Raw genomic sequence first — 23299 nt, 5'->3', positions numbered from 1 at the left:
GGCTTACGCTCGTCATGAAGTGCTCGACAATCTAGAACATTGAATAGAGATGTGTTATCTCATTGGAGAGCCCATCAAGCATTTTTGATAATTGTTTAACAATCCTTCTGAGAACAAAGTATATGTTGCTCGAAGGGCAGTCTTCTAAGAGAGGAAGCTGATTTCAAAAAGAGCTAGTGGGAGTCACATTGCTCTTGATAAGATTCAAGAGTAAACCAACGAAGAGGCTATAGTTGGATATAATATTCAATTCGGGATTGAAAGAGCTATTAAGGAAACTGACATATTTCCATTTTTTCCTTATAGATCTGATAGAAGATGTCATGAACCTAGTTATATAAGAGTTTATATTGCTAAGGAATATGAGTCACTAGTAGATAGAAATCAGAGTGTACCAGCTATTGGAAGCTATGGTAGGCCCTAAAGGCTACAACATAGAAGGAGGAAATGGAAAGCGAGATTCAATCCATGTATGTTGCAATTTGGTAGATCAAGCACTTGAACTTAGCCCTTAAGTGCAAGTAGGGACAATCATGGATTGGAACAAACACATAATTGAACCAAGATAGGTTTTGAAAGATGTGTAAGCTTAACAAGTTCATTTATGGACTGAAATAAGCATCTTGCAAGATGGATCATTATTTCAATGAGAAAGTTCAAAGAGTTTGAATTTCGAGAAATAAAGATAAACCATATATATGTCAAAGCTAGTGGGAATGATTGGATTCTTTGTTTCAATGAGAATGTTCAAGGAGTTTGAATTTCGAGAAACATAGATAAGCCATATATATGTCAGTACTAGTAGGAGCACTATAGTCATCCTTGTATTGTACATAGATAATGTAAGATTCATAAGAAACTATATTCTAACTTAGAAAGTGTAAAAGCTTGGCTTGGTATGAGAACTGTTTTGCTAGGATATACATAGGAGATACAAAACACGTACATAATAAGGATCTATGGAAATAGATTAAAGTGATTCATTGGATTAAGCCAAAGTACATGGAATGTTGAGGAAACTCGACATGAAGAACTCAAAAAGGAGTTTAGGATGGTATGACATTGAGCAATGCTAATGTCCTAGTTCTACTATTGAGCTAAAGCAAATGATTCGTGTCCCACATGCTTCTGCTATGGGATCAATCATATATACCATGACATGTACTAGATCTAATTACTCGTATGCCTTGAGCATGACAAGTTGGATTAGATCAATTTGGTGAGAATCAAAGAATCAAGATCCAGAACATTCTTGAGTGTCCTTGGAGGACAAAAGAGATGATCTTGATAGTATAGAAGAGATCTTTGTAAGAGTTACATTGATGCTACGTTCCATACTAATAAAGGCAATTCCGTTCGCAGTCGGAATACATGCTTTTACTGAATGGTGAAGTTTTAGTTTGGAAGAGTACTAGGAAATACACCATAGTGGATGCAATAAACTTAGAGTATATTGCAGTTGGTTAAATTGCAAAGAAGTTAATGTAGCTAAAAGAAATTCATTAGTGACATCTTTGTGGAAATTCAATCATTGATGGTCCTTATGAAATTTCTTGTGACTTTGGGTGAACTTACCTCGAGTATGAATCCCCAAGTCATACAAGATCATATTACACATACTCAGTAAGTACCAACACATTTAATAGTGAGTCAAATGTAAACACATCATAGTCAATATGTCATATCGAAAGATAATCTTGTCGATTCATTCCTAAGCCAATGTCACTAACCAAGTCAGGCAGTCAGAAAAAGTCAAGAGGCATTAAATTTGCAAATGAATTGGCTTAAACACACGAAGTTTAGTTTGTTTTAAAACCCGAGAACTGTAAGCAGTATTACTTTTAATTTGATTTGGCGATTATTAAGTGGTGATCTTAATATATGATGGAGTTCGGTCATTTCAATTAGCTTATCACTACTTTCTCACCTTTGCATGTTTGGAACCCACTTCCTGAGTATTAATTTACTCAAAAGTCCAAAGACGGTCATACTCTTGGAAGTAAGTAATGATTCAAGACTGTGATGAGTATTAGTGGATTGTCCATATTGATTGGACATAGCAAAGATATTGCGCTAACACTCATGAGTGCTTATTTTAGATTTAAGTATTGGACCAACCCACTCTTAGAGATTACTTCATGGATTCAGTCACGAGTAATTCTAAGACGATAATATCTTCTATTCTTCAAACCTAGATACATGTGGGATTTTGCTCTATGATTCTGTTATGCATTGGTCTACTTCAACGCTAACCGTAACTGATAGTTATAAAGGGTATGTCCATGAATGACATGATGAAATAAACAAAAACTATGTAGTCGAAGTTTATTTGTTCATTCTGCGTTAATAGGAGGAGGGATATCTATGGGCCCCTCGATGATTTGGTGCTGACATCTAAAGTGCTTGGCCGAGCCCTGACTGGAATTGATGTGTTCAATTTAGTAGTCAAATGTAGTCATCACAAATCTATATCGGGAAACATAATCTTGAATTCTTGAGATTGACCATTATCCATGTCTCGAATTCATAAAGATATATAGAATGAAGGGATAGTTGATCACTTATCTAAAGGCTGAATCTTGATTAGATCAAGAGTTTGGTAGTTGCATTGGAGGGCTAAAGCTCTGTTCATTATTAGAGAAATATTAGTCCTCATATAGTTGATGACTTGTCCAGGTGGGAGACTGGTGGAATAGTGTCCAAGGCCATTAACCAATGGTAATATTTCCAATAATGTCAGGGTCCTTTTGGGTTGCCCTCAAGACCCAAATTGAGTAGAATAAATAAAGGAGAAATTGGTTTATTAATTATTATGGTTAATAATTAATTGGAAACTAATTGGAAATATATTATGGGAATTAATTAACAGTTTAATTAATTAAAGGGTTGAATGTTCATTAATCGATAGTTGGTTAATCAGGAATGTTCCAGAACCTTTATGGGATTAGGGTTGGATGAAAATCACTCCATCCCCCATGGGAAAGGAGTGAAATTTCGTGGTTAGGCCTCCATCTCACATGGGAAGGAGTACTAAACCCTAGGAGGCATCCAGGGCTATAAATAGGGCCTTTGGGATTTCATTCCTCCTTGCACCTTTTCTTGAAGTATTCGCCAACCCTTCTTCCTCCTCTCTTAGGGATGATTTCTAACCCCTTTGGGTTCGGGAAATTGACCCTTCTCCTAGTTATTTTATTCTACTCTTTGGTGTCATGGGGTGTGATACCATTAGAGGGATTCTGGTTTGGGTCCTTTCATTTAAGCAACTTCATAGAGGTTCAAGATCTCAAGCATGAAGATCAAGGACATCATAAGAGGTATGTTTTATTCTTTGTTTGTTGTTTTCCTAGGGTTGACATAATTAGCATGAAGCCATAGATCCATAGGTTGCATGTACACTTAGGTATATCGTTGTTTCAATTTTTCCACTGCCTAGTTTAGAGTGTATTTGATGCGTAAAAACCCAACAACTTGTTGCAAAGAAGCTCTCAGTTCATTTTATCTCTACTGATCATCAGATTGTTGATATCTTCAATAAGCCTTTGTCTTCACAAAGATTTGACGGGTTACAATCCAAGGTACAAGTCCTTACGCGACCTTAGCTTGCGGGGGAATATCAGATAGTTGACTTTAGTATAGGGTATAGAATGTAATTATTCTACTTATATATATATATATATATATATATATATATATATATATATATATATATATCCCATGTAACACGTTAACTGTCAATAATACAATATACTTACTTTTTCTGATTCTATAAATATGTTATTAGTCCTTCTGTTACACCTGTTGTTCTCATCATTATCGGGGAAAACTTTCCTCTGGTCAAGAGTTAAGACAAATGATCATATTAAGCATTTTATACCTCCTCCTCATTCAAGTTCAATGAGTCATCATCAACAATTTCATAACATTAAAAACAAATCAAATTTTTTCTTCCATGGTTATCCTTCTCAACATATACTTATCTTTAACCATTATCAAAACGGTTTGAAGTCTCAACATCTTAATGTCAACCCACCAAATGCTCGAGAAATCTTGTATATTTAAGACATGTTCCATTTTATACAATTTTCCAAGTAGAGTTGGTTTCATGAGACCTGCAAATTGTCATAAAATCACACATGATTGAATTTCATACAATTCTCCTAGCTTCTCATGACCAAAAAACTTGATGATGAGAGTTTTACAGGTGAGTTTTCAATTCTTACATGGTTTTGTAATTTTGTTTCTCATGTTCACCTGGAAAGAGCTTATGCAACATCAAAACTTTAGGACAAATAATGCTTTGGGTAGTCCATCGCCATTTGTTAGATTGTTGTCCCATTTGCAGAGATTTCCTTAGTGTAACTGTGAAGATGATCATTTTTAATAACTAATTTTTGTGTTTTTTTCTCAGGTTATTGATGATTTGATGGTCTAATTCCAGCGAAGCTAGCAGACTCTCTACACCCAAAGAACAAAACAAAACAAAGGTGTCAATCGAGAAATAAATGTATTTCAAGTTATTAACCATATACAAAGGTGTGAATCAATGAGCCTTCTTAACTTAAGTTTTGTATAATCTAAACATATTATAAATGCCCCAAACATGTTATAATAGACCTTGATTGGTAGGCATTGGCTTATGTACATGATTGAAAGAGACATATTAAAGCGAGATTATAATACACATGAATAGGAGAGGATATTTTAAGATATCGGAGAACATGATTAATAGATAATTATATATGATGACATTGTTCTTGATAATTAATTATATATGATTGCAATGTTTTTAATAGAAAGTTATATGGGAAAGGAGAGTTAAAGAGATTGAAGGAGATACCTAATTGCTGTTCGTGGGCCAAGATTATCACGACCCTCAAAACAATTATAGTGTGTGTGTGTATATATATATATATATATATATATATATATATATATATATATATATATAGAGAGAGAGAGAGAGAGAGAGAGAGAAATTCAGACATGAGGTACAACAATTAGGGTACTTATAGAATTAGCCAATAATGTAACGACCCAAATTTTAAAGTCCAAAAATTTCATTTTCAATCAAACACTTTGTAAAAACATTTGTAACTAAAAAACATTCGATCATATCATTTCTTAAAACATATTTCGTGTCTGCAAATCCCGAACATAAATCATAATAATGTCAGAGTACAAATCCCAGAATAACTCATGATGCGGAAAACGAGAGTGTCTATGATGTGCTGCTACTGCCCCAGCTCCTTCCCCTATGATGAAAAGGTGCCTGAAACCAAAACTAAAAACTGTAAGCACGAAGCTTAGTGACTTCCCCCATCGAACAACATACCATACAACCACATAACATATATATATATATATATATATATATATATATATATATATATTGTCAGGCATATCTGGGTGCCTGACCTACCCCTTCGGTCCTCTCGACCGGATACTGGGGACTATTTCACCCCTACTACTACCACATAACACATATCACATAATCTATCTAGCATGGCTGGGCATGACTACCCCTTCGGCCCTATCGACCGGTAATCTGGGGACTAACTCCCCTACTGTCGCTAGCACATAGCATCATATCATACTAGCACATAACATATCAGGTAGTAGCAAACCTACATGAATATCACAGAGACAATCATCTAATCATACAACTCCTATTGATGGGTCGGCATTGTAGCCGTAGACCCACCGCTACTGGAAGGTAACTCACCTCGAAAAGTAGCTGCTGAAAGTCTGCTTGTGAGACGACTGACTGCTGCACCGACAATCCTCCGACTATAAATCCGTAAACATAGATTTGTCACTCCGAAATACCCTTAGGTCAAATGACTGACCTACCCCTGGTCCAAGGTCAACTCCTTGGTCAAATTCAACTTCCAGTTAACTGGACTCGCCGAGTCATGGCACGGACTCGTCGAGTCCCTCTCCTACTATCCGGGCACTAACTCATCAAGTCCCTCTTCCCACTCACTGAGTCACCCTTAACTCACTACTTGGGACGATTAGACCGACTCGCGATCCGACTCGCCGAGTCCGAGAATGACTTGCCGAGTTTTAGGCAATCTTCAAAGGACTCGTCGAGTTATTCATCCAGCTCGTCGAGTCTAAGACCATCTTCATAGAACTCGCTGAGTCCACTTTGGAACTCGCCGAGTCCCTTCAACCCTCCTGCCATATAGACCAAATCTGAGACATGCAACGGTTCCAAACCATAGATCTAAGCTTCTGGGGTATGCTTATCACGTAAAGTTGCAAACTTTACATGCATGCATGGCCCTATAAGCTCCAAAAGGAAATTCCAAGCTCTTTAGGAGGTCATACAATCAATAGGGACCTCAATCACTTCAACCACAGAGACTTTACACTTCTAAGGTGTCTATGAGGTCTAGATCTGAAGTCCTTTCAGAACATAGAGCATAACTACATGGAGTTTGAGGTTTTAGGGCTTGAAAACCATCAACTAGGGACAAAAAGGGGATCTAATGAACTAGTGATCAAGGTAGGAACTTTTCTACATGAATGGAAGCTTCTCACAGTGTAGATTTCGGATCTACTTCCCCTCCTAGCACTCTTCAACCTCCTTCTTCTTCTTCTAAGCTCCAAACTTCCTTCACAAAGCCAAGAATCACTCACAAGAACAAGGGGGGCTAGGGTTTCGCTCCACAACTCTCTGGAGGTGTTAAGGACAAGGGAGGTCGAGTTAGAGTGTTTAAATAGGGTGCAAACCCATGGGTTAGGGTTTTTGTCCAGACAACGGCTACTTGCCGAGTCCGCAACTTAAACCCGCACCTCATCACGCTCCTACTCGGCGAGTTGGAACCTCAACTCGCCGAGTCCAAGGTCAAAATTGCAAAAAAAAATAATTACGAGAATACGTACCAAGGACCAGATGCTGCAAATCTCCCCTACTTATTCTAGACTTCGTCCTCAAAGTTTGCTGCTCGATCCTGAAATAGCTCGGGGATGAATGGAAAACCGGGATGAATGGAGAACTGGGATTTGTGCGCTTCCTCCATCAGAACCTGACGCACGCCTCCATGAATAGGGACCCACACCCTACGGTGAAGAGTCAATAACCCCCGGCTATCATAGTCGAAGGAGGAAACTTGTCCCACAATCCGCTCACTCTTCCGATGTTCCTCCTTCATAGCCCCTGTTGAGTCTCCCGAATCCGCTCCAACAGCGGAGTCACCAGTGTCATCCTCAGGCAGATATCTCGGATCGGTGCTGCCTTACGGCTGAGTGCATCAGCCACCATATTGGCTTTCCCCGGATGGTAAAGGATCTCATAATCGTAATCGTTTACCACGTCCATCCACCGACGTTGCCTCATGTTCAGATTTGGCTGATCCATGAGGTACCTCAAACTCTTATGTTCCGTGTAGATGGTACAGCAAACCCCATAGAGGTAATGATGCCAAATCTTGAGGGCTAACACAACAGCCCCCTGCTCTAAATCATGTGTCGGGTAATTCGTCTCGTGAGGCTTCAGCTGCCTCGGAGCGTAGGCGATGACATGCCGTCTCTGCATCAATACTGCGCCTAAGCCTGAGATGGACGCATCACTGTACACAACAAAATCCTCCATGCCCTCTGGCAGGCCTAAGATTAGTGCCTCGCACAATCTCTGTCTCAGAGTCTCGAACGCGGCCTGCTGCTCAGGCCCCCAACGAAAGACCACGGCTTTCTTCGTCAACCGCGTCAGAGGTACGACTATCTTGGAGAAATCCTGAATGAATCCCCTATAGTAGCCCGCTAATCCTAGGAAACTTCGAGTCTCAGATGGAGACTTCAGAACTTCCCATCTCATCACGGCCTCTACCTTGGCCGGGTCCACTGAGATCCCGTTCTGGTTGACGCGATGTCCGAGGAACTACACCTCGCGCAGCCACAACTCACACTTGGAGAACTTAGAATACAAGTTCTCCCTCCTCAAAGTCTCCAGAACTTCACTCAGATGCTCCTCGTGCTCCTCCTGCGTCTTGGAGTAAACCAAGATGTCATCAATAAACACTATCACAAACCGATCTAACATCGGTCTACATACGCGGTTCATGAGATCCATGAACGCGGCAGGAGCATTGGTGAGCCCGAAGGGAATCACCACAAACTCGTAGTGGCCATAGCGCATCTGAAACGCGGTATTTTGCACATCCTCCTCTCTGACTCTCATCTGGTGATATCCTGAATGCAGCTCAATCTTTGAGAACCAAGATGCTCCCTGAAGCTGGTCAAAGAGGTCATCAATCCTTGGAAGTGGGTAACAGTTCTTCACCGTTACCTTGTTCAGCTCCTGATAATCTATACACATCCGATGCGACCCGTCCTTCTTCTTCCCAAATAGAATTGGGGCTCCCCAGGGTGAAATGCTCGGTCTAATGAATCCCTTGTCTAACAGCTCCTGCATTTGTGTAGACAACTCCTGTATCTCGGGAGGAGCCAACCGTTACGGTGCCTTGGCTATTGGAGCCGCACCAGGGACTAGGTCGATCCTGAACTCTACCTTTCACTCTGGAGGTATCCCAGGAAGCTCCTCTGGGAACACGTCTGCATAGTCCCGCACCACTGGAACCTCGCTCACCGTCGCCTTACCTACCTCCCACGTATCCATAACATAGGCGATGTATCCCGCACAACCCTGCTGAAGGTAGCGCCTAGCTCTCGCTGCTGAACATACTGTGGGTCCACGTTGTGGCCTCTCACCGTGGACTACCAACTCTCTCTCCCCCCCCCCCCTTGGGGTCCTGATTCGCACCAGCTGCTGAGCGCAATCTATCACCGCCCCATTGGGGCTGAGCCAATCCATGCCTATAATCACCTTATTCCCATGCAATGGAATGGGAACCAAGTCTACCAAGTAGCGCTCCTCAAATAACCTCAGAACGCAATCTCTGAACACTACTGATGCTTGTACTGATCGATCACTCGCAATATCTACCTTTAAAGGGCAATCCAACATGCCTGAAGACTCAGTGAACTTCTTGCTAAGCACAAGAGAAACAAACGATCGGGTCGCACCTGAATCAAACAACACCTGTACTGTGACACCGTTCACATGGAACGATCCTATACGCATATACACAGAGCACATATCAACATCATAACATCATATAAATACAACAGAGGGAAAGAATCATACCCGTCACCACATCAATTGCGGTGCGTGCCTCCTTGGTAATCAGCTGAAATGCCCGACTCCTCACCACTGGAGCCTCCGCCTTGCCCTGCCGGCCATCAGTAATCCGCAGGGTTGCTAGAGCTGGCGCTGCTGCTAACAACTGGGGGCAATTGGCCTTCTTGTGGCCCCTCTGGTTGCAGTGAAAACACAACAACTATAACATCGGTATCATAGGTGTAGGGGTGGTACAATCCCTGCTAAATTGCCCCATCTTGCCGCACTTATAGCATCCTGACGATCCTAACTTGCACGCTCCCTCGTGCATCTTGCCGCATTTCCTATAGCGGCCTCGCCGCTATTGGCCTTTCGGGCCTGCGTCTGATCCCTTGGGCTTCTTCCCAAAGCCCCTGTAACCTGCCCCTCCTCTGCCTTCCTCTTCCGGATGTGCTCCAGGTCGATCTCCCTTTCCCTTGCCCTGGCAATCATAGACTCCAAAGTAGGGCAAGCGGAAAAACTGACATGCTCCCGAATATCAGCTCGTAGCATGTCATGATAGCGGGTCCTCCTCATATCCTCATCACTCGCGTACTGGGGCACTAACAATGCCCTCTCCCGGAACTTGGCGGTGATCTCCACCACAGTCTTTGTCGTCTGCCTCATATCCAGAAACTCTCTAGCTAACTGCTGGAGCTCCACCGCAGGGGCAAACTCCGCTCGAAACTGGGTCACAAAATCTGGCCATGTCATAGCCTCAATAGCCGAGGCTCCCAATGAGTCACCAACAGACTCCCACCAGTCTCTAGCTCTGTCTCTCAAACATCCTGTTGCAAACCTCACCTTCGACCCCTCGGGGCAGAAGCTAGTCAACTGTGTAGACTCGATGTCTGCAATTCATCGTCTGGCAGCTATGGGGTCCTTCGTCCCATGAAAATCTGGTGCACCACTGCCCCTAAAGTCCTTGAAGGATGGTGTATGAGATCCTGACTGGCCAAATGTCAGGTCACTCCTGAACTCCCTGAGGCGATCCTCCATCAGCTCAAATATCCCTTCCTTGATCGACCCGAAGATAATGGGGGTCAACTCAAGGATGCCTCTGGTGATCTCTGATGCGATGAACTCGCGTAGCCTCTCGTCTACTGGCTCGGAACCTGATCCCGAACCCGATCCCTCTCCTGAACTGCCAACTTCTGGCCTCGGACGTAGTACCAACATTACGCAATACATAATAACATCCGTTAGTGATACTGATACCTCTTGAGGGATCACATCTACTTCAAGTTCCCTGGTCTCGTCTCAGCCTTCCTTAGTTCGGGTACGGATTCTCTGCTTTCAGTAGTACGGGCCCATACTACCTTCCACATCTATCCGTACCTTCTTCAAGGACTGCCTTGACTCCACCAGATCCTCTTTTTTTCCACTGCTATCCTCATCCTAGGCTTACCCTTGGGAAAATCTCTGGCCCTTCCCAAATCGGTCCTCAGCTGCTGAAGGCCTCCTTGTAATGCCAATTAGCCATTACCTGAATACCATCACATGTGATGAGGCTCACATAATCCTTCAAGTAACAGACTCGTCCCTATAACGGTTAGAATCAGAGAAGAGTTGCGCAATAGGGCCAAATCCAGCACTCTGAGATTATCCAACCCTGACCACATGTGACGTGACGTATTCACCTAATTGCTAATTCCCATCACTCAGAGTCCCGTAAAGCACAAAGCAATCAACATTCAGATGCAGGAAAACTACTCAAGCAAGTCTGTTTTCATAGTGAGAAACTATCCTAGCATACAATGCTAAGCTCATGCTATCAGGCATAACCTAAACAGGCTATCCTACTGTTGTCTACTCTATACTAGCATGCAATTCACATAAGCTAAAGCAATAAATCAGGCACATAAGGCATCACTCCTAGATCCTTAGTCCTATTCTAGCATGTTGTTCTACTTGAAACTGATAGACATAACATAAACTTGTATGGGTACTTTGGGGAATACTTACTTGAGCTCGTCCGGTCGCACACATCACACACTTCGTTCTTTCTTAAAACTCTTTACTTATTCTTTTAGAAAACTTTTTCTTTTTCAAAATCCTTTAATCCCTCGATTTGAGTTCAGACACCCCCGAAGGTGTGTCCAAATCCCTCAAACCAGGGCTTTGATACCAACTTGTAATTGTTGGATTAATGTCTAAGTCCATAACTATAATTGGTAAGACTTGACCCGACCTGACATGGTCCATTTGGGTTGCATGGCATCATGCACTTGGATAGACTAAATGAGAGAAATAAGACATTCATAGTTATTAATATATTATAAGTTCTAGTATATTAATAATAAGAATAATGAGATTATTTAATTAGTATTGATCAAGAATTAATCTAGGATTAATTAAGTGATCAAAAGAAGACTAATTAAATATATGGGTTGATTGTGTAAATCATCCATACTTGTATAGTGGGCTAAGCTCCATGGATAATCAAGTTGGGATAAAACCCATAGGATGGTCCATGGATGCTCCATGGTGTATTTGAACCCATGGATCCAAGGAAATGGAAAGTCATGACAATTAGGGTTTACCCTAATTGTAACACTATATAAAGATCACATTCTTGGGAAAAATCGGCCACTAGAGAGAGTAAGAAAGGGCTAGCCGATTTCCATGAAGTGTAGAATTCTCTCAAGTCATTCCATTTGTATTTGATGTTGTGTGATTCCATTTGAGGCTTCCACACTATTGGGGCTAAGCTCTTAAAGCTTGAAGACATCAAGCTACATCAAGAGGTATGTATTCTATCTTGTTACATTCATAGTTTTTGTATGCTAGATTAGGATAATACCTTGGATGTTCTTATTTGCATGTATAATAGAGAAAACATAGATCCAAGGTATTTAGGGTTTCATGTACACTTAGGAAGTGTTAGAATGCTCAAAACCCAACAGTGGTATCAGAGCCTAGGCTTGTTTTCTTGTTATACCTGCAATAGAAGCTGGAAAAAATGAATTTGTTGCTGTCTGATCATCAGACTCGGCGAGTCCATGCCTAAAAATTGATGAATTCGATCCAACTCGCCGAGTTGGTTCATGCACTCGACGAGTTGGACCCCCAGACAGCATAAACTCGACTTTTTTGGCTAGAAATGGACTAGGAACATTACCCTAAGTTGTTTTTGAACTTATAAACGTGTTTTTTGATGTGGTAATGTTCATGCTAATCCATTTTCAAAGATAATTGTCAATAGATTCATGTTTTGTATTAGTTTAAGGTTTAGACTAATTACATGAAAAAGTTTGATTTGAATTATCTTGTTCTTATGAGTTGCTTAGATTAATAGAAAAGTTAATTGAAATAGTTGTTTTCAATCCATTTTAATCTAAGAGTTGAGTATAAAATGTGTTTGTGTAACTTGTCCTCAAGTTACATGAAAAGTCACATTTAAGACTCATAAAACTCATAAAAGTTGGCAATGGTTACAAAATGAAGAGTCTTGTGTCATTGAATAATTTTTTATGACTCCATAACTTGTCCTCAAGTTATGGAAGTTCAAGAGTCACTTCATTAAAGAAAAATATGTAACCATAATTAAATCCATAAGTTATAAAATAAAGAAAAAGTTAGTTCTTTTATTAGTTTAAAGTCTTCCATAACTTGTCCTCAAGTTATGGAACTTGAAGAGTTTTTGGATTAAAACTACTTTAAACACATAAGTTATGGAATTAATTAGTTTTGAATAGTTTCAAAACTTGCCCTCAAGTTTTGGAATTTGAAAAGTTTTCCTTATGAATACTTTAATTCCAAGTTAGCCCTTAGAATTTTAAAAGTTAAAATTCAACCCTTATACTTTATAATATTATAAGTTAATAATATATATGTATAAGAGTAAAGTCAGTCTTACCGCTAGTACGCCTCATTCACGAAGCCGGTCTATAAGGTGGGTATAAGGTTGTTGCCTATAAAATGGCAACTTAATGGGTGTCCACTGTCACCCACCGCTTGCTTGACTGGTGGAGGGTCGTTAGCCGAACGGGTTTGACAGGACTAGAATTCTCCCTTCATTAAAAGTATTAATGATAATACTAAGTAACTAAACTCTTAATAATACCCAATCTTAGTTACTTAGGAAAAATGTGAATAAGGTGCTAATCCATGAAATTACACTTTGCACTTTGTTTAAGTCGGTTAGTGGAGCGTGTGTGGTTAACCGGCACACTAACGCGTATTTAACAAGGTAGGCAAAGGGTAACTTAATGTTTATCATAGTATCGATGGAGCGTGTGTGGTTAACCGGCACATCGATTGAGGGGTAAACACTTAAGGGTACCAAGTAATTTGCATGGTTACTTCACACCTTGTTTTGTGATCCTCGGCATCCCAGTCACAAAACCTAAAGGGCACACTCGAGATTGAAACATGCCTTTGAACAGTTCAATGAATCTCAAAGATCTAGGAGTTTCAAAACCAATTAAAACCTAATAATACATTTCGTTTATCTTGGTGGAAATTGGTGAATCGTCATTCACCTACCTTCAAATATTTTATAGCTTGGATTACGGCATACCTCTTCTAAGTTATAAAATAGTTTGTTGGGTCCTAGCCTTAATATTTCATATTGGGTGTCATATTAAGGACTTTAAAATCAACTATCTTGAATATCTCCCAAAAGATGTCTGGTATAGACACCTATGATCTTCCCAAATCTCTTGAAACAAGGTTTCCTAATGAAGATGATGTCCCATGGAAATCATACTTCATTCACCTCCTCCAATTATTCTCCCTAACTCACAAGTTCTTGAAAAAGTTTAAGGTCACTCAAGCCCTATTGGCAAGGCAAGGTCAAGGTGTGGTCACATCTTGGAGATGTAGTCACATATTGACAAGCCGGGAGAGTTGGGTGTCAAAGTCTTGAGAAAGTTGGTGGTTCAATCACTTTCTAAGTCACATAGTGAGTTCTTTTGGAACACCTATGAAACAGACTATGACAAGACCCTTAATGATCTTATCTATTTGTTAAGATCAACTTCCTAAAACTTTATGGACATTGACAATGATGACATTAGATATCTAGTAAAGCTCTCTCATCCCGGTGGAAAGGGATCAGCCATAGTCAACTCGGTTGACCAAATGGTAAAGAGAAAAGCTAATTCTGTGATAGTCTCGTGTACCATTATCAAAGGGTTCATATGTTTATATTGCCAAAGGAAGGGGCATTGGTCACGAAGCTGCCAAATTTACCTAAGGATGTTAAAGTCAATAAGTTTGACTCTACTTCAGGTAAATTCCACTATCTAACTCTTTTAAGTTTCTATTCTGAGATTCTTGATACTTGATGTGACTGGGTCACATGGTGATGTTTTAAGAATCAAAGAAAAAGTGGAGAAACTTAAAGAAAGAATATGTTGAATCTGATCGCATAGATGGATTTCTATCGCATAGTTTGAAAAATCGGATTCTTGAGCTACTTCTTAGGAGTTATGAGATATTGCTTAAGGAATAGATAACAACAAGTTTTCATATGGATTGTAAGGATAAGTTTTTCCGCAAAGTTTTAAAATAAAAGAAAAATTTTTGATTTTATTTATTTTAAAATATCCTTACAATGGCATTTAAGGAAAAATTGTTGCTTATATGATTCCATTAAGAGCAAGAGTGGAAATATGAAATTGATTCTTTCATTTGTGGTAATGTCTAGATTTACCAAATAAGGAAAGATTCTCATCACCCAAGTTTCAATTGGACCGGAACTTGGAATCATGCAAGTTGTATAGCATGATGAATGAGAACTTTCAAGTTTTGGAAAATTAAGACTAATTACTTGTTCACATGGATGTGTGAGTCAAGTAAAGGACTAAGGGATCGAGTACACATTCTTGTGCACTGGTCAAGTCCACCACAAAAAGATTGATAAAACTATTCGTCATAGTTTACTAAAGCACAGTAAATATGATTATACTTACAAGCTTAAGTGTAATTCTGAGACATTGGAAAAGGGTTCCAATGTAAGGCAGAGCGAATAAGAAGAATCAAATTAGGCAGAAGGATAAAAGTTTCTCAAATCTGAAAAGATGGGAGAGTACTTTAGTATCAGTCTTTGTGATCATCTTAATGATTAAGAAACCATAGCACAATTAGTTCTCTAAGGAAGTCCTAGTGCATTCTTATGACTAAGAAGAGGGATCTTGAATTGTTGAAATGATTAAATCAAGAAGATGAGTCATACTTCGTTCCAATAGAAGTCTTAGAGTCATACTCCAAGATTGTCATTTGAGTGACATGTCTTAAAGAAGGTTAAAAACACTTGTCAAATGTAAGAGTAAAAGTTTTCTACTCTTGTACATTTGAAATTGGTAAGTTGTGATGTTTTGGATAAAACAAAGACCAACTTAGGCCAAATGTGCGAAGTATTTGTCTTGATTAGAATCCACACTGTCTCTTGGATGTTTGACAAGGGAGTCTTATAGGTCAAGAGGACAGTGGGAGTCTTAAAGGTCTTGAAAGTCTCAAGAACTAATCAAGAATAAAACCTGAAGGTCTTCCCTAGCACACGACTTGAGGTTTATAACCTATCGTGTTGACATATATGTGCCCATTCCAATTAAAGTTGGCTTTGTATATGAGTTCTTAGAGTTCCCAATTGGTTACACAACTACTTGGAAGCAATGGCAGACCCTTGAACTGCCAGGTGGCAAGAAATTAAGATTGAGTTCAGTCCATATGAGTTTGGATTTGTCATTATCCTTGTCTTGTGACTATGATTTTGACAATTCACATGGATAAGAACACATACACCATTAGATCTAAGTGTCATAAGGTTTCTCTCCGATTCATGAAAATGATGGTGAGGAAACACTTTCACTAAGTAGATTTTAGCTAGATAGAAATTGTCATATTTGCATTCTCAAAGTCGTTAGTGGAGCGTGTGTGGTTTACCGGCACACTAATCTGGACTTGTGAGAAGTGGCAAAAAGGTCTAACCATTATGATTACGGCATACCTCTTCATAATTGTTTAGACTCACAAGTGTGCTATCTAAGGGAAGGTGTATGATTTTGATAAAGTCTTATCAAAACAATCTAGTATCAGAAATCTGAACTTTGGTAAGAAAGTCAATGAAGTATTGATTTCTAGAAGTCCAGCTGATTTCTGGGTACATGTCAAAGCTAGTGGGAGCATAAGTGTTATGCTAATAATCATCATGTTAGTGGGAGCATGATAATTATGATAAGTATTGCAAGTTAGCAATGTTAATTATAGAAAAACAAAAGTTTCAATTGGGAAAGAATTGTTTTGCTATAATTAAGGGAGAGGAAATTATACTTCATCTCAAATCTATAAGCTTAGATCGTGAGGTTTTAATCATTTAGTCAAGGATATATATGAATTTCATGTTGGAATGGCTCAACATAAGGAAATTCTGTATACGGGTCCATTATTTGCGTTCTAAAATTCGATTATGATTACGACATCCCTTTTCATAATCTGAATTATGAGAACTTGGCAAATAGAAATGGAAATGTTATAGCAAAAGACTGGTTTAGTCTTTATGTGAGACATCATGAATCGTGTCCCATATGCTTCGGATATAGGATCGATTACATGTGCTATATTCATCCGTTCTAAAATTTTCCAAATGCCTGGGGCATTAAGAAGGGAAAAGGTTTAGAACTGGATATGACTAAAAGGATTAAACAATTGTCAAGGACAATCTAAGGTTTACCAAAGATTGGTTACTCAAGGACAGTTGGAAGTGTAGTGATAATTCTGGAAGGACCATATTGACATAATCTGGAAGGAGGCAACTCTTGTTCAAAAGTGATAGTCAAAATGGAATCTGGAAATTTTCAAAGTTAGAAATTTCAATCTGTGTAAGATTAAGGAAACTTAATGCAAGAAGGATATTTCCAAGGAGTTGATCTCCTTTGGAATACTCTGTAATGATTGTTGCCAAGTCTTTGTGAGTTTGTGCATAATCGTTACAAGAGGATCAATGCATATAAGTTTAGAATCTAACAGATTTCAGTAAATAGCATGAATTTGGAATTCTTGCATTTGCAGTAAGGATTTGGGAGTGTGAAAAGAGAATCATTGAAGTTATGTTCAATTGATCTAGTTCACAAAGTAAAGATCATAGACAAACATAGTATGCATACTTGGTGTATGCCATGACTAGTGTTTAAGAAAACATAGTGTACATGCTTGGAGCATGGGACAACTATTGTTTTAAATTCAAGAATAAAGTTGATAGCTGAAACAGTATACAATGAATAATGTGTAATCATATGGTGATAAATAAAATGTGTTTTATTTATGTTCAAAGAGTTGATACCATATTGGATTCAATTATTATTGTGTTTCACTTTGCATGTTTTGACTTCCCGAATAAACTAGGTTATTCTTCCGGAATGACTAAGTTATTCAAATCATCCACGGTCGGTCATATGTTGGAAGTAGATATGAATTAAGACTGTCATGGGTTGGCTTGTAGAGGTCTAAGGTGTTGGACAAATGGCTACAACACTCATGAGTGCTCATAAGTTCTGAGTATTGGATTCAACCCGCGCTCATTGGAATCACTTCATGGATTTTATCACGAGTGATCATGAGACGATAATATCTTATATTCTTCAAACCTAGAGATATGAGTTGTTACTATGAGTTGATAGTACATTGATTGCACGAAAATGCATACGGTAACTCGGTGTTATAAAACGTGCCTTTTTGTATGATTCAACAAGTAGTAGAACAAGCCATATGAGTCGAAGTTTATCCGTTCCTTTTACCTTCGGGATAAAAGCGATATCTGTGGGCCCCTCGATGATTTGATGATGACAAATGGAAGTGCTCGGCCGGGCCAGGACTGATTTGATTTGTTTAATTAGTCAGTCGTCATAAATCGCAAATCGGGAAACAATAAATGGACAGAGAGAATGATTATAATCCATGTCTCAGTCCATATGATATCTAGAATGGAGGAATATATGATCCCTTATCTAATGGACAAGTCATTGACAAAGGTCAGAGTTCATCGACAAGGTCAGAGTTTGACAGAAGCTTTTGAGAGCTACGATTGTCAGTTGGTTCCTGAAGTCATACGCCATAATAGTTTTAGACTTATCCAAGTGGGAGACTGTTGGATTAATGTCTAAGTCCATAACTATAATTGGTAAGACTTGACCCGACCCGACATGGTCCATTTGGGTTGCATGGCATCATGCACTTGGATAGACTAAATGAGAGAAATAAGACACTCATAGTTATTAATATATTATAAGTTCTAGTATATTAATAATAAGAATAATGAGATTATTTAATTAGTATTGATCAAGAATTAATCTAGGATTAATTAAGTGATCAAAAGAAGACTAATTAAATATATGGGTTGATTGTGTAAATCATCCATACTTGTATAGTGTGCTAAGCTCCATGGATAATCAAGTTGGGCTAAAACCCATAGGATGGTCCATGGATGCTCCATGGTGTATTTGAACCCATGGATCCAAGGAAATGGAAAGTCATGACAATTAGGGTTTACCCTAATTGTAACACTATATAAAGATCACATTCTTGGGAAAAATCGGCCACTAGAGAGAGTAAGAAAGGGCTAGCCGATTTCCATGAAGTGTAGAATTCTCTCAAGTCATTCCATTTGTATTTGATGTTGTGTGATTCCATTTGAGGCTTCCACACTATTGGGGCTAAGCTCTTAAAGCTTGAAGACATCAAGCTACATCAAGAGGTATGTATTCTATCTTGTTACATTCATAGTTTTTGTATGCTAGATTAGGATAATACCTTGGATGTTCTTATTTGCATGTATAATAGAGAAAACATAGATCCAAGGTATTTAGGGTTGCATGTACACTTAGGAAGTGTTAGAATGCTCAAAACCCAACAGTAACGACCCAATTTTTCGAGTCCAAAAATTTCATTTTCAATCAAAAACTTTGTAAAACATTTGTAAGTAAACAACATCCGATCATATCATTTCTGAAAACATATTTCATGTCTGCAAATCCAGAACATAAATTATAATAATGTCAGAGTACAAATCCCAGAATAACTCATGATGCAGAAAACGAGGGTGTGTTTATGATGTGCCGCTACCGCCCAGCTCCTTCCCCTTCGATGAAGAGGTACCTGAAACCAAAACTGAAAACTGTAAGCATGAAGCTTAGTGAGTTCCCCCATCGAACCACATACCATACAACTACATAACATACATATATTGTCAGGCATATCTGGGTGCCCGACCTACCCCTTCGGTCCTCTCGACCGGATACTGCTAGCATATCTGGGTGCTGGCCCCCCTTCAGTCCTCTCGACCGGATATTGGCTAGCATATCTGGGTGCTGGCCTCCCCTTCGGTCCTCTTGACCAGATACTGGGGACTATATCACCCCTACCCCTGGTCCAAGGTCAACTCATTGATCAAAGTCAACTTTCAGTTGACTGGACTTGCCGAGTCATGGCACGGACTCGCCAAGTCCCTCACCTACTATCCCGACACTAACTCATCAAGTTCCTATTCCCACTCACTGAGTCACCCTTAACTCACTACTTGGGACGATTAGACCGACTCGCGATCCGACTCGCCGAGTCCGAGAACGACTCGCCGAGTTTCAGGCAATCTTCAAAGGACTCGCCGAGTTGTTCATGCAACTCGTCGAGTCTAAGACCATCTTCATAGAACTCGCCGAGTCCACTTTGGAACTCGCCGAGTCCCTTCAACCCTCCTGCCATACAGACCAAATCTGAGACATGCAACGGTTCCAAACCATAGATCTAAGCTTCTGGGGTATGCTTATCACGTAAAGTTGCAAACTTTACATGCATGCATGACCCTATGAGCTCCAAAAGGAAATTCCAAGCTCTTTAGGAGGTCATACAATCAATAGGGACCTCAATCACTTCAACCACAGAGACTTTACACTTCTGAGGTGTCCATAAGGTCCAGATCTGAAGTCCTTTCAGAACATAGAGCATAACTACATGGAGTTTGAGGTTTTAGGGCTTGAAAACCATCAATTAGGGACAAAAATGGGATCTAATGAACTAGTGAGCAAGGTAGGAACTTTTCTACCTGAATGGAAGCTTCTCACAATGTAGATTTCGGATCTACTTCCCCTCCTCGCACTCTTCAACCTCCTCCTTCTTCTTCTAAGCTCCAAACTTCCTTCACAAAGCCAAGAATCACTCACAAGAACAAGGGGGGCTAGGGTTTCGCTCCACAGCTCTTTGGAGGTGTTAAGGACAAGGGAGGCCGAGTTAGAGTGTTTAAATAGGGTGCAAACCCCTGGATTAGGGTTTTTGTCCGGATAGCGGCTACTCGCCGAGTCCAGGACCCGACTCGCCGAGTCTTCAACTTAATCCCGCACCTCATCACGCTCCTACTCGGCGAGTTGGACCCTCAACTCGCCGAGTCCAAGGTCAAAATTGCAAAAAAAATAATTAAAAGAATACGTACCAAGGACCAGGTGCTACAAATAAATACCCTATAAATATTTGATTTGGATATAAAGTAAGAGGGTGTACCACAAGAAAAATATTTGATTTGGATATAAAGTAAGAGGGTGTACCGCTACACCTTGGGTGCGGTTTATGATGTGAGGGTAGGAAGTTTTAGTTTCTCTTCACCACACTCTTTCTCCTCTCTTTTTGGCTTGAGCAATTAATTAAATGTAATTTTCATTTTTTTCATCTTTTTTATTTCCAATTTTTATTAAATTATATATATAGTATGAAGTTATAAAAAATATTAAAGTTAATTAATTTTTAATTTTCTAAAAAGGAATTTGTATAAAATATATTTAAAAAAATTTAAAAAAAAGGATAAAACTCACGTGGCATTTAAAAAGTAAATTCTCACTTTTCACTTTTTCTTTTTTAATCATTGGTTCGTGCTAAAAAATGGCTTTACGATCTAATTTATTTGCACAATTTCCCCAAAAATCTACCCTAACAAAATGCTAGAAATTCGTACACTGCAGCATCCGAAATCAAAATGTCAGACGAAATTCCTTTCCATATCCAAGAGCTGATCATCAAAAGGCTTCCTGTCGTATCATTGCTTCGGTTCAGATCGGTCTCAAAAGCCTGGAAGTCTTTGATCGACAGCTCTAATTTTATCGCTGCTCACAGCGTTACTCAGCCTCAGCATCTGCTTTTATGGTACGGAAATCCGGATGATGACACCTCTGAAAATTATGTTTCTTTCATAGATGATCACACCTTCCCTCAACAGAGGTTTGTTCATACCCTTCCTCCCTCTGTTAAACTACTGAAGCAGCCAAACATTATCGGTAGCTCTCTCGGGTTGTTGTGCTTGCATGGTCTTTATGGGGACGTGAACACTCAGATGGTTGTTCTTTATAATCCTTCGATTAGAAAGTCAACTTATGTTCCTGTGCCTAAGAATGTTAATCCATATCATGAACCTACTCTTGGTTTTGGGGTTTGCCCTGTAACTGGTGACCCTAAGATAGTTGAGATCACACTATTTCACAAACCTAGCTACCATTGTGAAGCTAATGTTTACACTGTGAGCTCAGGAAAATGGAGAAATTTTACTAGCAATCTTAATAAACCATTTCGTGTTTTCTGGCCTCAAGTGGTTGTTGATAGGTTTATATATTGGTGTGCTTTCGACCCAATGACTATGACTATGGATAACCAGTTACCGAATCATAATGTGATAATGTCATTTGATATAACTAATGAGAGTTTTGAAGTGCTAGACCTCCCAGATTGTTTAAGGCTTCACCCTCCTATTCAGTTGTATATTTCTAATCTTAGAGAGTCTCTTGTTATGCTTGAATACGATAGTTTTATTAAAGGTGCTTGTGGTGTATGGATGATGGAGAATGGTGTTAAGAAATCATTTAGAAAGTTGTTAACTGTTGTGGCACCATATTGGCATGGTCAAGGACATTATTAACACTGGGATTTAGGAAGAGTGGTCAACCTATAATGGAAGTGGAAAATCGTCATGATCATACTTCTGGACAGAGTGAAATTGTGGCCTATGAGCCCAACTCAGAATGCATCAATGATCTTGGGATTTATGGAGCAACTGGAACATTCTGTATGAATTCTTACATGGAAACACTAGTTTTGCTCGATTGATCTGATCGCAATATCAAGGCTGAAGTTGATGGATTTGGTGTGGACAATTGAGGAAAGATGATCACAGAAATTAGTTCAAGTTGGTAAAAAGTTAAATGCATCATACATAAAAGATGATGTTGTGTTAGCTCAAGATCAGTTTTATAGCTTATATGAATATGATGTTCGGTGATTATTTGTTTAACTTTGGTGGTGGTGGTGGTGGTGGTCATTTTCTATTTAGAGTTTGTATAAGTATGTGAAATTATAATCACAAAATTTGAGCATAAAGAATATTGAAAATTCATCATCCATACTAATGAGCAAACTCACTAAGATATAACTTGACTAGGTGAATACCCGCATGTTACGCAAAAACACCTATATAGTTGAAGTATTTACAAATATATGTATTTTTTTTAAATATATAACAATAACATTGTTGTTAAATTTTATATAATAATTTATATACTAAATTGATATAATATATTGATTATTTTGAATTACATGATAATATATACATCTATTATAACTGGATAACCTCAATCGATTGAATGACTTCTACCCGCGAATTACACATGAATAAAATTAAATATAATATATGGTTTAATATTATTTATAATTGTTGTTGTTATTAATTAATTTTTTAAAATTTATTTGCTTAATGTTTTAATTTCTATCATTATAATTATTTAAAACATTAAACATTATCTTTTGAATTTAAATGTAACAATATAATCATTTATATAGAGTTATTTTTAATCATTGTTATTATAAGTTAGTTTTAAGTTACTTATTTGAAACTTTTAACAATTATAAAATATCTTTAGGAAATATTTTAGTTTAATTGAAATTACAATTTAGTTTTTGCATTTATCACTTTTACTTATTTACAAAATATTCTTTAATTTTTTAAGTGGAACATAAATTTATATTTAATTTGACATTATAACATTATATTTAAGTTAACAATTTAAGTATTTTGTCCAAAGTTTTCAATAGTTGTAGCTTTAAACTGAAAATGGTTTACATATCACAACATATTAATCTAATAAAGTAAGTATAATATGTTAA

The 23299-nt window shown here is 38.6% G+C and overlaps 1 pseudogene; it reads left to right on the top strand.

Moving 5' to 3' along the window:
* The first annotated feature begins 21088 nt into the window (after positions 1 to 21088).
* On the top strand, positions 21089 to 22445 carry LOC145090264 (putative F-box protein At1g32420; annotated as a pseudogene).
* Positions 22446 to 23299: the final 854 nt, after the last annotated feature.

The sequence above is a fragment of the Lactuca serriola genome, chromosome 2 (genome assembly GCF_051521515.1).
Source record: "Lactuca serriola cultivar US96UC23 chromosome 2, Lser_US96UC23_V15, whole genome shotgun sequence".
NCBI lineage: Eukaryota > Viridiplantae > Streptophyta > Magnoliopsida > Asterales > Asteraceae > Lactuca > Lactuca serriola.
Note: the sequence above shows the minus strand (reverse complement) of the source record. Positions and strands in the feature narration are given on the sequence as shown.